This window comes from Notothenia rossii (genome assembly GCF_949606895.1).
Source record: "Notothenia rossii genome assembly, chromosome: 6".
Taxonomy (NCBI): domain Eukaryota; kingdom Metazoa; phylum Chordata; class Actinopteri; order Perciformes; family Nototheniidae; genus Notothenia; species Notothenia rossii.
The window spans coordinates 67,360,792-67,374,327 of record NC_136909.1 but is presented as its reverse complement, the minus strand read 5'-3'; the positions used below and the strand labels follow the sequence as shown (position 1 = coordinate 67,374,327).

At 45.5% G+C, this 13,536-nt stretch overlaps 1 long non-coding RNA gene across 1 annotated transcript in view; it reads left to right on the top strand.

Moving 5' to 3' along the window:
• Positions 1-9,192, top strand: part of LOC307043366 — a 33,990-nt gene extending 24,798 nt beyond the window's left edge. The window contains exons 2-3 of the long non-coding RNA XR_013809357.1: positions 8,821-8,878; positions 8,970-9,192. This is a non-coding gene — a long non-coding RNA (uncharacterized lncRNA). The remainder of the gene's footprint in view (positions 1-8,820; positions 8,879-8,969) is intronic.
• The last annotated feature ends 4,344 nt before the right edge of the window (positions 9,193-13,536 follow it).

Below are 13,536 nucleotides of genomic sequence, written 5' to 3'. Positions count from 1 at the left end.
TATGAGACTAAATTGATTTTAGTCAAACTGGATTTAGGATTTATTGGAGAAAAAGTGCTTTGTTTAGTTTTCCTTACTCTACTAGTGATGTCCAGAGTTCCTTGTGGACCTAAAGCTTTACTTATTGCTCAAGTAACACTACTCGCTAACTGTTGACAACAGTAGCTTCATTCAGCTAGTTAGCTCGAACTGAATCCAGGCTAGCGGGCAACGGTACCACGTTAGTAATATTAGCTGGCTTTCTATATATTTTGGTGTTGCACTTGCTTTTTGTTTGACCTTATAACCCGTAACCCGTTCAGTTATTTAGCTGCAATCAGCTAGTTACAGGGTTCTCAAGTTTTGAACAGAGTTCAGAGTGAGATTTTGGCAGCGGTGTTTGGTACTCCAACTTCTGGCTCCCCTCAAAGTTCCCATGAAGCCCTCTGTACCGTGAATGTCAACGGGGGGGGGGGGGGGGGGGGGGTGCTAGTGGAGTATGAAGCCCTCTGTATCGCGAATTTCAACGGGGGGGGGGGGAGGTGCTAGTGGAGTGCACGCGTCTCAAACAAGCCTAGTTTGTTTACAAAATTGCAGCGCAACTTGGTGGGCGGTACCCTGGAAAGAAATCTCTGCGTGAGAAATACAAGGTGTGGCGTGTGAGTGGAGTGAAATGCGTGAGACTTGAGAGCTCTGTAGTTAGCCATGGCTATATCCAACCCAGTCTCATGGCCAGTGGCGGCTGGTGGAAAATATTTTTGGTGGGGCTATGGAAATGGTGACAACCATACTAGGGCATTTAAAATCAGGAGACTAAATATGAACTGTGTGTGTGTGTGTGTGTGTGTGTGTGTGTGTGTGTGTGTGTGTGTGTGTGTGTGTGTGTGTGTGTGTGTGTGTGTGTGTGTGTGTGTGTGTGTGTGTGTGTGTGTGTGTGTGTGTGTGTGTGTGTGTGTGTGTGTGTGTGTGTGTGTGTGTGTGTGTGTGTGTGTGTGTGTGTGTGTGTGTGTGTGTGTGTGTGTGTCATACTTGCCAACCCTCCCGATTTTCGCGGGAGACACCCGCATTTCTCCCGATTTCTGACAAAATCAGATTTACTCACGACTGTTTCCACTCGGACATTAATACAGGTACACCATTGTTTGGTTTCCATGGTAGCGCGTCTCTTTAGCAGCGCGCGCAACTCAAAGTCTGAGAGGGTGAGGAAGATGAAAACTGAACAAGAATCGACAACTCGACCCTCTGATCACTCCTTTCCTGTAAAATACAGGTCCAGCCCACACATATGCTCCATGGTGCCACAGGCCTTGCCCTTACAACTACAATAAGCATGCAAATGTTAATCTACAGCTCCGGCGATCCACTAGCACCGGAGTCTACAACTGCAGACTCAGCCATCCCCTACTGTAGCGTCACCTTGGATACGAGTCTAAACAGACACACAGGCCAGGGCGCTGAAAGGGCGCCCTTTGAGGATCAGATCTGACGACGCTGATTGGCTGAAATTATGTTTCGGCGGCATAGTTTACAGATAGCAACAGCCAGCTTGTTGGCTGCAGCTGCTCTGGCTGAGGGCTCTTTTCTACCGCCCTGACGAGAGAGGGTAATGATACACGCTGCGGCCAGGCAGGAAACATGTGACTTATCAGTAACTTTAGAAATCGTAAAACAATTTTAAACAAGATTTTATTGTAGATTATACATTTTACTGATACCAACTATATAATATTTACCTTGTTCTTTAAAAATAAAAATAAAAAATATATTTTTTTTGGAAATATATTTTTTTATGAATTTTAAATTTTTAATGACAATAAAACATGTGGGAAGAGGGGGGGCGGCGCCCCTTACGCCCCCTATGGACCGGCCGCCACTGCTCATGGCATTTCGTGCTATAGTCAGAACATTTAAAATCTATTGATTCGTGTTAACCAACACCCTTTTTTTCGTGTCACACAGAACGATTTTAAAAGCAATGTATTTCTATTGGTAGTATGTTTCGTGCCTGCAACACGTCTTTTTGTCCGGTCGGGTCTTGGAAGACCGGAAGCTGTGGGGTTCATAAAAACATGTTCTTACTCAATATCAACCCAGCTAGCGGGGAACGTTCTCACAACTTTGGCTAACGTTACCTATTGGTTCTAACAAGTTTTTAGAGAAACATTTTAATCTGATGTTCAAAGAACATTTTTAGGATGTTTATTTGTTCAAATAATGTTCCTATAAGGTTTAAGGTTAACTAAGACATAACGTTTTAACTGTAACATTCTGAGGATGTTTTGAGGATGTTATTAAGGCCTGAGATGACAGAAAGTTTTTTTATAAAACGTTCCTTTCATGTTATATGTTAACAAAGGTGGAACGTTTTGCCTGCAACATTCTAAGGATGTGTTTTGGACGTTGTTGGGTATCACATTAAAGATGTTCTTTATAAAACTTTCCCTCAATGTTACATGATAACAAATGAAGAACATTTTCAAAGCAACATTCTGAAATTGTTTTCAGGATGTTATTGAGGCCTGAGATGAGAGAAAATGTTCCCTCAATGTTACATGATAACAAATGAAGAACATTCTCCAAAAAACATTCTGAAAATGTTTTCAGGATGTTATTGAGGCCTGAGATGACAGAAAGTGTTTTATAAAATGTTCCTTTAATGTGATATGTTAACAAAGGTGGAACGTTTTGCCTGCAACATTCTAAGGATGTGTTTTGGACGTTGTTGGGTAACACATTAAAGATGTTCTTTATAAAACATTCCCTCAATGTTACATGATAACAAATGAAGAACATTTTCAAAGCAACATTCTGAGATTGTTTTCAGGATGTTATTGAGGCCTGAGAAGAGAGAAAGGGTTGTATAAAATGTTCCCTCAATGTTACATGATAACAAATGAAGAACATTCTCCAAAAAACATTCTGAAAATGTTTTCAGGATGTTATTGAGGCCTGAGATGACAGAAAGTGTTTTATAAAATGTTCCTTTAATGTGATATGTTAACAAAGGTGGAACGTTTTGCCTGCAACATTCTAAGGATGTGTTTTGGACGTTGTTGGGTAACACATTAAAGATGTTCTTTATAAAACGTTCCCTCAATGTTACATGATAACAAATGAAGAACATTTTCAAAGCAACATTCTGAAAATGTTTTCAGGATGTTATTGAGGCCTGAGATGAGAGAAATGGTTGTATAAAATGTTCCCTCAATGTTACATGATAACAAATGAAGAACATTCTCCAAGAAACATTCTGAAAATGTTTTCAGGATGTTATTGAGGACTGAGGTGACAGAAAGTGTTTTATAAAATGTTCCTATAATGTGATACGTTAACAAAGGTGGAACGTTTTGCCTGCAACTTTCTAAGGATGTGTTTTGGGCGTTGTTGGGTAACACATTAAAGATGTTCTTTATAAAACGTTCCCTCAATGTTACATGATAACAATTGAAGAACATTCTCCAAGAAACATTCTGAAAATGTTTTCAGGATGTTATTATTTTTTTATAAAATGTTCCTGTGATGCGAAATATTAACAGGGTCATGGTCAACGTCAGATTTATTTGTATTGCGCTTTAAAAAACAAAGTTGTTGCATTTGTTTGAAAAGGATGTTTAAAATAAATCTGATGTCACCACATTTTTCTTTTTAGAAAAAAACAAGCACGTAATTCATGATATTGCATGTTTGCGTAGACATGTCTGAGTTCCCAGCTAGACATTGTTGGTTCTAAAAACATTCTGAGAATGTTACCATTCATTGTTCTAGGAATGGTTTCATCGAGAAGTTTTATTTTGGTTCCTAGAATGTACTTCTGAAAGGTAGGATAATGTTCTCTAAAAAAATTCTTAAAATGTTTGGTGATAACATTGTTCGAACATTATACCCCAAGTGTTTTAGTTGTTTATGCACATACGTATCTCTATTGTCATATGGATTGAATAACACTTAGAAAACCAAAGACAGACATATAGAAGAACGGACCGACTATCACTGCCCGTCCCTAAAACTGAGGTTACCTACTGTAACCCCAGCTTCTATGAGTAAATGGCGCAGCCCTCTAAGGCTATCGCTATTGGGTAATCCCCCTGCGCCCCAGCGCAGCACTGAAACACTTGTAGTCCACGCCCACCCGCAAGGTGGGCCCCACCCTCGGGCCTCCTTCCGGTATAAATAGGAAGGAGGCCCGGCAATCTGCTCCCATACAACATAACTTTTCTTCAGCTATTCGTAGAGCCAGTGGGGCCCAGCGCTTAGAGGGCTGCGCCATTTACTCATAGAAGCTGGGGTTACAGTAGGTAACCTCAGTTCTATTTCGTATATGGCTTCGCCCTCTAAGGCTATCGCTATTGGGTTAAGGGCGAAGCATGATGTAGTCTGCGCCCCACTGGGTCCGCCCGGCACTAGAAGCACAGACACACCTGCTAAATAACACCCCATGCCTGTTGTGCCATGCGTAATGGCTCATCACCGTACCTGGAACATAGCAAAACATGCCTATCTTCCCGACGGGGTGAAGGCTGGGAACAATACATACCGGCCGCTGTGAGAAAGTAGAGACGAAGGTCCCACCTTGCGCAGCGATCATAGAGGGGGAACAGCAGCTCTCTGCGTGTCAGACAGGTAGGAGAGCGCCCGGCTGGATCCCTTACGTCAATCACTCTGACCAGGCACTCCGTACAAAGTGTGTCAAAGGAAAAAGGAACATCCCTCCTATAAGAGGGGAAAAGGGCCGCTCTCCGCATGCCGAGAGGCAGGAGAGAGGCGCACAGCTGGCTTCCTGACGTCACTCACTCCGACAGGACACCCAGTACAGGGTGTGTCAGAGAGGAATGGGAGACATCCCTCAAATAAAAATGAATAAACGAACAGGGGGAAGACCAAGATGCAGCAGTGCAAATATCTTCCACTCCACATTCCTCCGTGCAAAGCCGTGGAGGAGGAAATTCCTCTGGTGGAGTGCGCATTGATGTTCTCCGGGGGCTCCACCCCAGAGGAGACATGCCTGTGACACCGCCTCACACAACCTGTGTGACAGCCGTTGTGCAGACAGAGGTTGCCCGATCGAGCGCTCTCTATAGTGCACAAACAGGCGCTGAGAATGGCGCAAGGCAGCCGTGCGCGCCACCTAGCAGGACAGCGCGCGCACAGGACAGAAGTGATTTAGAAAAATAGCGGTGGTAAAAACCGCGCAAGACACTGTTCCTGGGATGACAGGAGTGTTTCTTGTATCCCATGGAACTGCTGGGGGGAGAGGCTTCTCTGTGAAGTGCCATAATGGTCTTCATGGTGACGAGCCACGCCATCGCCGCCGCTGCCCGTGAGGCAAAAGGGCTGCGAGGGAGTTTCCACACGCTGCCTTTTGCTCCGTCTCTCCTCATGAGGCGCGTACACGCCCAGGGGCTGAGAGGTGTGTGCATGCTGTCCACACGAGGCGTTATAACGGTGCTCGTGGGTTATTATGACCGTGTGTAGGAGGCATATCTGGGACAGAGGAATGCCGCGAGTTCTGCAGTTTATAAACCAATAGGTTAAAACAGCAGGCTTCTGCAGCGAATGAACCACCTCTGGAGTGTCCCCCTGTTGGAAGAGACCCAAGGGGATCATCACGTGACCAGCTGACGCCAACGCCGAGCAGCTGCGTCACGGAGAGTGCTGTGTGGGTAGTGACACGCCGGAGGAGAGCTGTCAGTTCCTCCCCTCGCTGCCGCGAGAGTCGCGCTCTCATGCTGGCTGAGTTTAACTCCACTCCCAGATAAACGATTGTCTGAGAGGGAAGAGGACAGCTCTTCTTCCAATTTATTATGAAACCCAGGCTTTGACAGATGCGATACGAGATGTACCGTCTGTAAAGCGACTTTCTCCCTGGAGCGAGCCAGCAAATAGCAGGTCGTCCAGAGAAAAACCACACTCTCATCCCTCCTCTGTGTAGTGGCTCCAGCCTTCTCTATACAAATGCGAGGAGCCAGGAAATATCCGAACGGCAGACGATTGTCTCGTCTGATATTCCCTGAATGGAAAACGCAGGAATTTCCTGTGTTTCGGGATGATGGGTACGTGGAAGTATGCATCCTTCAGGTGGAAGTGAACCAGTCGTCCTGGTGAAAACATTCCAGCACCTGTTTGATCGTCAGCATGTGGAATACTGACAGATCGAGGATGTCTCATTCCCCCAGTCTTTTTCGGGATTAGAACAATAACGGGAGTGAAAACCCCTGATTTTCCTCCCTTTGAGGAACCCTGGAAATATCCTCTTTCAACATGAGTTCCAGCAGCTCGGATTGGAGCGCAAGACATAGCTTCTGGGAGGACAGGAGTGTTTCCTGTATCCCATTGAACTGTGGGTGGGGGGGAGAGAGGCGAACTGCAGGACGTATCCTCTGCTGATCAGCCTGCTCATCCATCTGTCCATCAGACACACGCACTGCCACTCTGAGAAACACTCTAAGAGCGGGCGCACATGCTCGAGATGTTCTGTGGTCGTCATGGCAACGAGCCACACCAGGGAGCCTCCACACGCTGCGTTTCACTCCGGCTCTCATCATGAGGCGTGTACACGCTCAGGGGATGAATGGAGGTGTGTGCAGTGCTGTCCACACAAGGCGTTATAACAGCGCTCATGGGTTTATTATGCCCGTGTGTAGGAGGCGTATCTCGGACAGAGGAATGCCGCAAGCTCTGCAGGTTATTAACCAAGGTTAAAACCGGCAGGCTTCTGCAGCGAGCCCTGCTGTCTACTTAATCAACAGATTAGTGGCAGCCGGCTTAATTAGCGAGCTCTGCATGTTATTAGCCAATAGGTTAAAACCAGCAGGCTTCTTGTAGCGAGCCCTGGCGCCGTGGCGCTGCCGCTGGGGGCACTCAGCCTGGAATACTGCTCATTCCCCCGTTCTGGCTTCTCTGTGATGCCATTGCCCTGTACACGCTCAGGGGATGGATGGAGGTGTGTGCAGTGCTGCCCACATGAGGCGTTATAACGGCGCTCATGGGTTAAGGCCGTGTGTATCTCGGACAGAGGAATGCCGCGAGCTCTGTAGTTTATTAACCAACAGGTTAAAACCAGGCTTCTGCAGCGAGCCCTGCTGGTAATCAACAGATTAGTGGCAGCCGGCTTAATTAGCGAGCTCTGCAGTTAATTAACCGATACGTTAAAACCAGCAGGCTTCTGCAGCGAGCCCTGGCGCCGTGGCGCTGCGGGCGCTTCCGCTGGGGGCACTCAGCCTGGAATACTGTTCATTCCCCCGTTCTGGCTTCTCTGTGATGTGCTGTAATGGTCGTCATGGCGACAAGCCACGCCATTGCCCTCGCCGCCGCTGCCCGTGAGGCGAAAGGGCGGCGAGGAAACCTCCACACGCTGCGTTTCACTCCGGCTGTCATCATGACGCGTGTACACGCTCAGGGGATGACTGGAGGTGTGTGCAGTGCTGTCCACATGAGGCGTTATACCGGCGCTCATGGGTTATTATGACCGTGTGTAGGAGGCATATCTCGGACAGGGGAATGCCGCGAGCTCTGCAGGTTTATTAACCGATAGGTTAAAACCAGCAGGCTTCTGCAGGGAGCCCTGCTGTCTGACAGATTAGTGGCAGCCGGCTTAATTACCGGCTCCGCTTCCTCGGAGGCTCTCGCGGAGAACCCAGGAGCGGGGGAGCCTCACTCCCTTTTCACTCGCCGCCGGGAGACCCTGTCTCTGGGGTGGCGGGGGAGCGGAGACGTGGGACGGAGCCCCTGCAGCCGCCGGGGCGGTTGCTGTGGGACGGAGCCCCTGCAGCCGCCGGGGCGGTTGCTGTGGGACGGAGCCCCTGCAGCCGCCGGGGCGGTTGCTGTGGGCGTCTCTCCGCTTGCGGCCTCCTGTGGCCGGCGTGGACGCCGCGGCTGCTCCGGGCGTTGGTGCCGCTGTGGCAGCTCAGCCGACTGGAGCCAGCTGTACATGCTGGCGAATGCCGTCCACCTGTTCCGCGGCCGTCTTCATGGACTCCACCATGGCGTGGAACTGGGGTCCGAACAGCCCGTCCGGGCTGATTGGAGCGTCCAGTAGCACTTTTCTGGCCGTCTCCGTAACAGACGCCGCCGCGCTATTGTGACGGAGAGGGGCAAAGCATGTTCGGCCGCCAAGCTGGCACCCTGCTCCGACTCTGTCTCCCCCGACCGGGGGAGAGGAGGGAGGGGAGAACCGAACGGTGAACCGTGGAGGGAGGCGGGGCAGGAGTTGCTTCGGACTCCTGCCCGGCACTCTGCCCCAGGGACACGAGGCCCCGTCCGCGGGCTCGTAAGCCTGGACGGGCCAATCGTCATCCTCGGCCACAGCAGCAAGAGTGTCCGCTCTCCACTTCCTGTCGCCCGAGGGGAGACGAGCGCAGTGCATGCTACCTGCTGGTTTAGAGCCGCGTACGCGTGCTCTGACCCCCGGCAGGATTCGCATACTGCTTTTATCTCTGCAGGTCATAGCTCATTATGAACCCGGAGCCACATGAGGGACAATCACGGACGCAGTTGTTGCTCATGATGATTCTCAATTGCTGTGCTTCAGTAACTGTGCTGGTTTGCTGAAAAAAAGAGGGAGCAGATTGCCGGGCCTCCTTCCTATTTATACCGGAAGGAGGCCCGAGGGTGGGGCCCACCTTGCGGGTGGGCGTGGACTACAAGTGTTTCAGTGCTGCGCGGGGGCGCAGGGGGATTACCCAATAGCGATAGCCTTAGAGGGCGAAGCCATATACGAAATAGAACCCCTGTTAGTGTTTGTATTTGTTTCTTTCTACTATGTGTCTCTCTCTCTGCCTGCTGGTATGCTCTACACGGCTGGGAGCAATCTCCAATCAACCACACCTGCAACCTGCTCGTCAGCCACACTATGAAAGCCTACAGCCTGCACTCATTCCCTGCCGGATTGTTGCCGTGAACGGTTTGTTGCGTGCCGCTCTAGCTTTTTACCAGCATATTCTTTGACAACTTTGCCTGCTTTTGCCTCACACTGATTTTTGTGTCTCTCCCAGGAGGAATCCAAGGCCTTCCACACTCCCAAGACCAGCCAGGCCTCTCTACCCACCCTGGAACAACTGTTTCCCACTGCCGCCATAACCAACCTCCACTCCCAGCTCCCCTTTTCTAATAAACAAATGTTACTTTCACCAGCTGATTCCGTGTCATCCTTTTACATGTGTTAATAATCAAATTCCAATAGTTAAGTAAACTATCATAATCATCCTAATGACCACAGTGGTCAGTCCACTTACCCAGGAATTTTGAGTTGAACAATTACAGGAATATTATGTCTTTATGTTCAAATAATGTAAACATATTTTTGTAAATGGTTACCATAGAACATTTGCATAATTTCTTTAACATAAACCATGTTATCCTTCTCTAAAATAATAACATTCTGCCAACATAACAAATGAAACTTGCAGCTGGAAAATGTTTTAAGAACAGTAGGGCATAATGTCCTAACAATGTTATCAAAAACATTTTAAGAATGTTTTTAGAGAACGTTATCCTACCTTTCAGAAGAACATTCTGGGAACCAAAATAAAAGCTTCTTGCGAAAACGTTTTAAGAACAGTAGGGCATAATGTTCTAACAATGTTATCAAAACATTTTAAGAATGTTTTTAGAGAACGTTATCCTACCTTTCAGAAGAACATTCTGGGAACCAAAATAAAAGCTGCTGAAAACGGTTTAAGAATAGTAGGGCATAATGTTTCTAACAATGTTTTCAAAAACATTTTAAGACGGTTATCACCAAAACATTTTAAGAATGTTTTTAGAGAGCGTTATCCTACCTCTCAGAAGAACATTCTGGGAACCAAACAAAAACTTCCCGCTGAAAACGTTTTAAGAATAGGAGGGCATAGTGTTCTAACAATGTTATCACCAAACATTTTAAGAATGTTTTTAGAGAACGTTATCCTACCTTTCAGAAGAACGTTCTGGGAACCAAACAAAAACTTCCCGCTGAAGACCTTCCTAGAACAATGACTGTGACATTCTCAGAATGTTTTTAGAACCAAAACTTTCTAGCTGGGAAGGCACGATTATTGTTTTTATTTTAAATTGTATAATGTCGGACTTTTTTTGCAGTCTGTGAGGAAAATAAATGGGGCTCGAGCCTCAGAATACTGAAATCTGTATTTTATTTAATCTTTTTTTCCTTCTAATTTGTTATTCTTTTCTAAATAACACACTTTTATTTACTCAACAATAACACACAATTATCCTTGTTTTTATTTATTTGTTTAATTCCATAATCTCTGGCTTTTTTGGCGTCCGTCAAGAACTGAATTTCCAAATAAAAATAACCGTAAACAGACATAGGCCTATATGGGAAATTTCGAGCATCATAGCGATACTGAACTGATTACCCAAGATCCTCAGCCATGGTTTAAGCTCGCTGGGTGGATGTTTTAGCCGCAATGCACGTTGGGATATGGTGTTAATGTGATATCAAATCCGAAAAACATTTTGGAGTTTAGGATGGCCTAAGACACTACACTACCCATAATCCCCAGCTATCGTTTGGGACTGCAGTCACCGTAATTAATCTTCAAGCTCTGGGATTGGATGTTGGAGTGGCAGTGCGCCAAGGTTACGCCGAGCATCAAACAGCTCTTTGAAATGGAACGAAACGACGGCAGACTATCCAAAACTGGATTCTATCAGGGTTGAGCGAAGCAGGCAGGACCCAAACGCAGATTTAACAGGAAATACCTTTATTTAAAGGCTACAAGAAAAAAATACAGAGCTTTTCCCCGTGAACACAGTCAAAAACAAACAAGGATCTCACAAAGACTAACAGGAAACGCAGAACCTAAATGCACACAGGACTAATTAAACAAACTAGACACAGGTGAGGAGGGAGGAGAAAACACAGGGGCACAAGGTGAACACAATCAGGTAATCAGGCGGGAACAGGTAGGAGGGATCACACAGACAGGAAACCAAAGACAGATCTAGACAAGACAAAACACAACACAGACAGATCGTGACGGATTCAAACGGGACCAGCCCCCCCCCCCCCCCTCGCTTGTGTCCATAATGGGCAGCATTAATATCCACATGACAGCTCATTGTTACTTTGTAATTCTACAATTCAGAGGTTAACCTGGTATTTCTACTCCACTACATGTATTTTAGTTACTTTGCAGATTCTGATTAATGATGTGAAATATAAACAACCCTTAAATCAGACTTTAGTTACACCTGAGTAAAATTCAGGGAAGGTGATTGTCAAGTGCCAATAATCAGGAGAGATATTTTATAGTTGGTGCTTGAGAAGACTAAACATTTATCTGCAGATCCCTATAAAGTATATTCATTACTCGTTATTCTCTAGTAATAGTTAATTAAAGAATGTATATAATGGCTATTTTGCACATCCCTTTCAAGATTTCAAGATTTTCAAAGGTTTATTGACATATCATATACACAACTACGGTGTAGTTATGCAATGAATGAAAAACTTGGGTTGCAGGTTCCTCAACAGTGCAAGACATCTATCAATATGTGTGTATACCTCCACCATTAAACTGTCATATTCTGCACATTTCTTATACTATCTACATATATGAGAGTATAATTCATGTGTATAATATCAGTTAAAATAAGTGCTTCAACATGGTTAACATAGCAGGAAAGCAATATATTAGACGTTAAGTACTTTGTCAGGCTTCATATTTATCTGTAGATACCCCCAAAGCTTTTTTCTTATTTAAAAGAAGACCTTAATCTAAAGTATTATTTAATGTTTAAAGTGGACCTATCATACTATATTTGAAACATATATTGTAGGGCCATACCTATATAAAACATGTCTGTGAAGTTTTTTTTCAAAATACCAAACAGATCATGCATTTTAGCCATGCCTCATTTCGCTCTATTTGCTCTTTTCCAGCCCTGTTTTTGCAAGGGCTGATTCTGCTTTTGTGGCAGACTACAGCGCCACTTACAGGCCTGGCATATGTACTACAGCGTCTCCAGCGCTTTCGAGTGGCTTCTCGTTCCCCTGATCGGTGGAGAGTTGCCCATATAGGCGGAGCACCCCTTTTCTGACGTCAGAAAAATTCAAATAATAATCAGCTCCGTTGCAGCCCCGTTTTTAGAGATGTGGGTATAAAGGAAAAGAGAGAGGGTTGTGTTTTCTGACACTTGGTGGGTTCCCTGACACACCGGGGACACGAATTCATGTATAAAAGACGTACAAAAGTGCATTTCTCATGATAGGACCCCTTTAAATACAGGTTAATTCGTTTTTCTGCTTTGCACATCCTCCTTTTAATATCTTTGTACATCCGGCACTAAACTGTTTTATTGCAGAGATCACTTACAGTATCTTCTTGATTTTTTATATTCTATATTTCTATCATTGACCTTCTACTTTCCCCCCATAGTATTTCCCCCTAGAGTATGTACTCTTAATATTTTTTTCATCAAATATAACACATGAAAACAATAATTCAAGGTACACACAGCATACAATGCCATAGTAACTTTTTATTATTAGTGTAGGACACTTACAGTGGGGCAAAACAGTATTTAGTCAGCCACCAATTGTGCAAGTTCTCCCACTTAAAAAGATGAGAGAGGCATGTAATTTTCATCCTAGGTATACCTCAACTAAGAGAGACAAAATGAGAAAAAAGATCCAGAAAATCACATTGTCTGATTTTTAAAGACTTTATTTGCAAATTATGGTGGAAAATAGGTATTTGGTCAATAACAAAAGTTCATCTCAATACTTTGTTGTATATCCTTTGTTGGCAATGACAGAGGTCAAACGTTTTCTGTAAGTCTTCACAAGGTTTTCACACACTGTTGCTGGTATTTTGGCCCATTCCTCCATGCAGATCTCCTCTAGAGCAGTGATGTTTTGGAGCTGTTGCTGGGCAACACAGACTTTCAACACCCTCCAAAGATTTCCTATGGGGTTGAGATCTGGAGACTGGCTAGGCCACTCAAGGACCTTGAAATGCTTCTTACGAAGCCACTCCTTCGTTGCCCAGGAGGTGTGTTTGGGATCATTGTCATGCTGAAAGACTCAGCCACGTTTCATCTTCAATTCCCTTGCTGATGGAAGGAGGTTGTCACTCAAAATCTCACGATACATGGCCCCATTCATTCTTTCCTTTACATGGATCAGTCGTCCTGGTCCCTTTGAAGAAAAACAGCCCCAAAGCATGATGTTTCCACCCCCATGTTTCACAGTAGGTATGGTGTTCTTTGGATGCAACTCAGCATTCTTTCTCCTCCAAACACGTCTAGTTTAGTTTTTACCAAAAAGTTATATTTTGGTTTCATCTGACCATATGACATTCTCCCAATCCTCTTCTGGATCATCTAAATGCTCTCTAGCAAACTTCAGACGGGCCTGGACATGTACTGGCTTAAGCAGGGGGACACGTCTGGCACTGCAGGATTTGAGTCCCTGGCGGCGTAGTGTATTACTGATGGTAGCCTTTGTTACTTTGGTCCCAGCTCTCTGCAGGTCATTGACTAGGTCCCCCCGTGTGGTTCTGGGATTTTTGCTCACCGTTCTTGTGATCATTTTGACCCCACGGGGTGAGATCT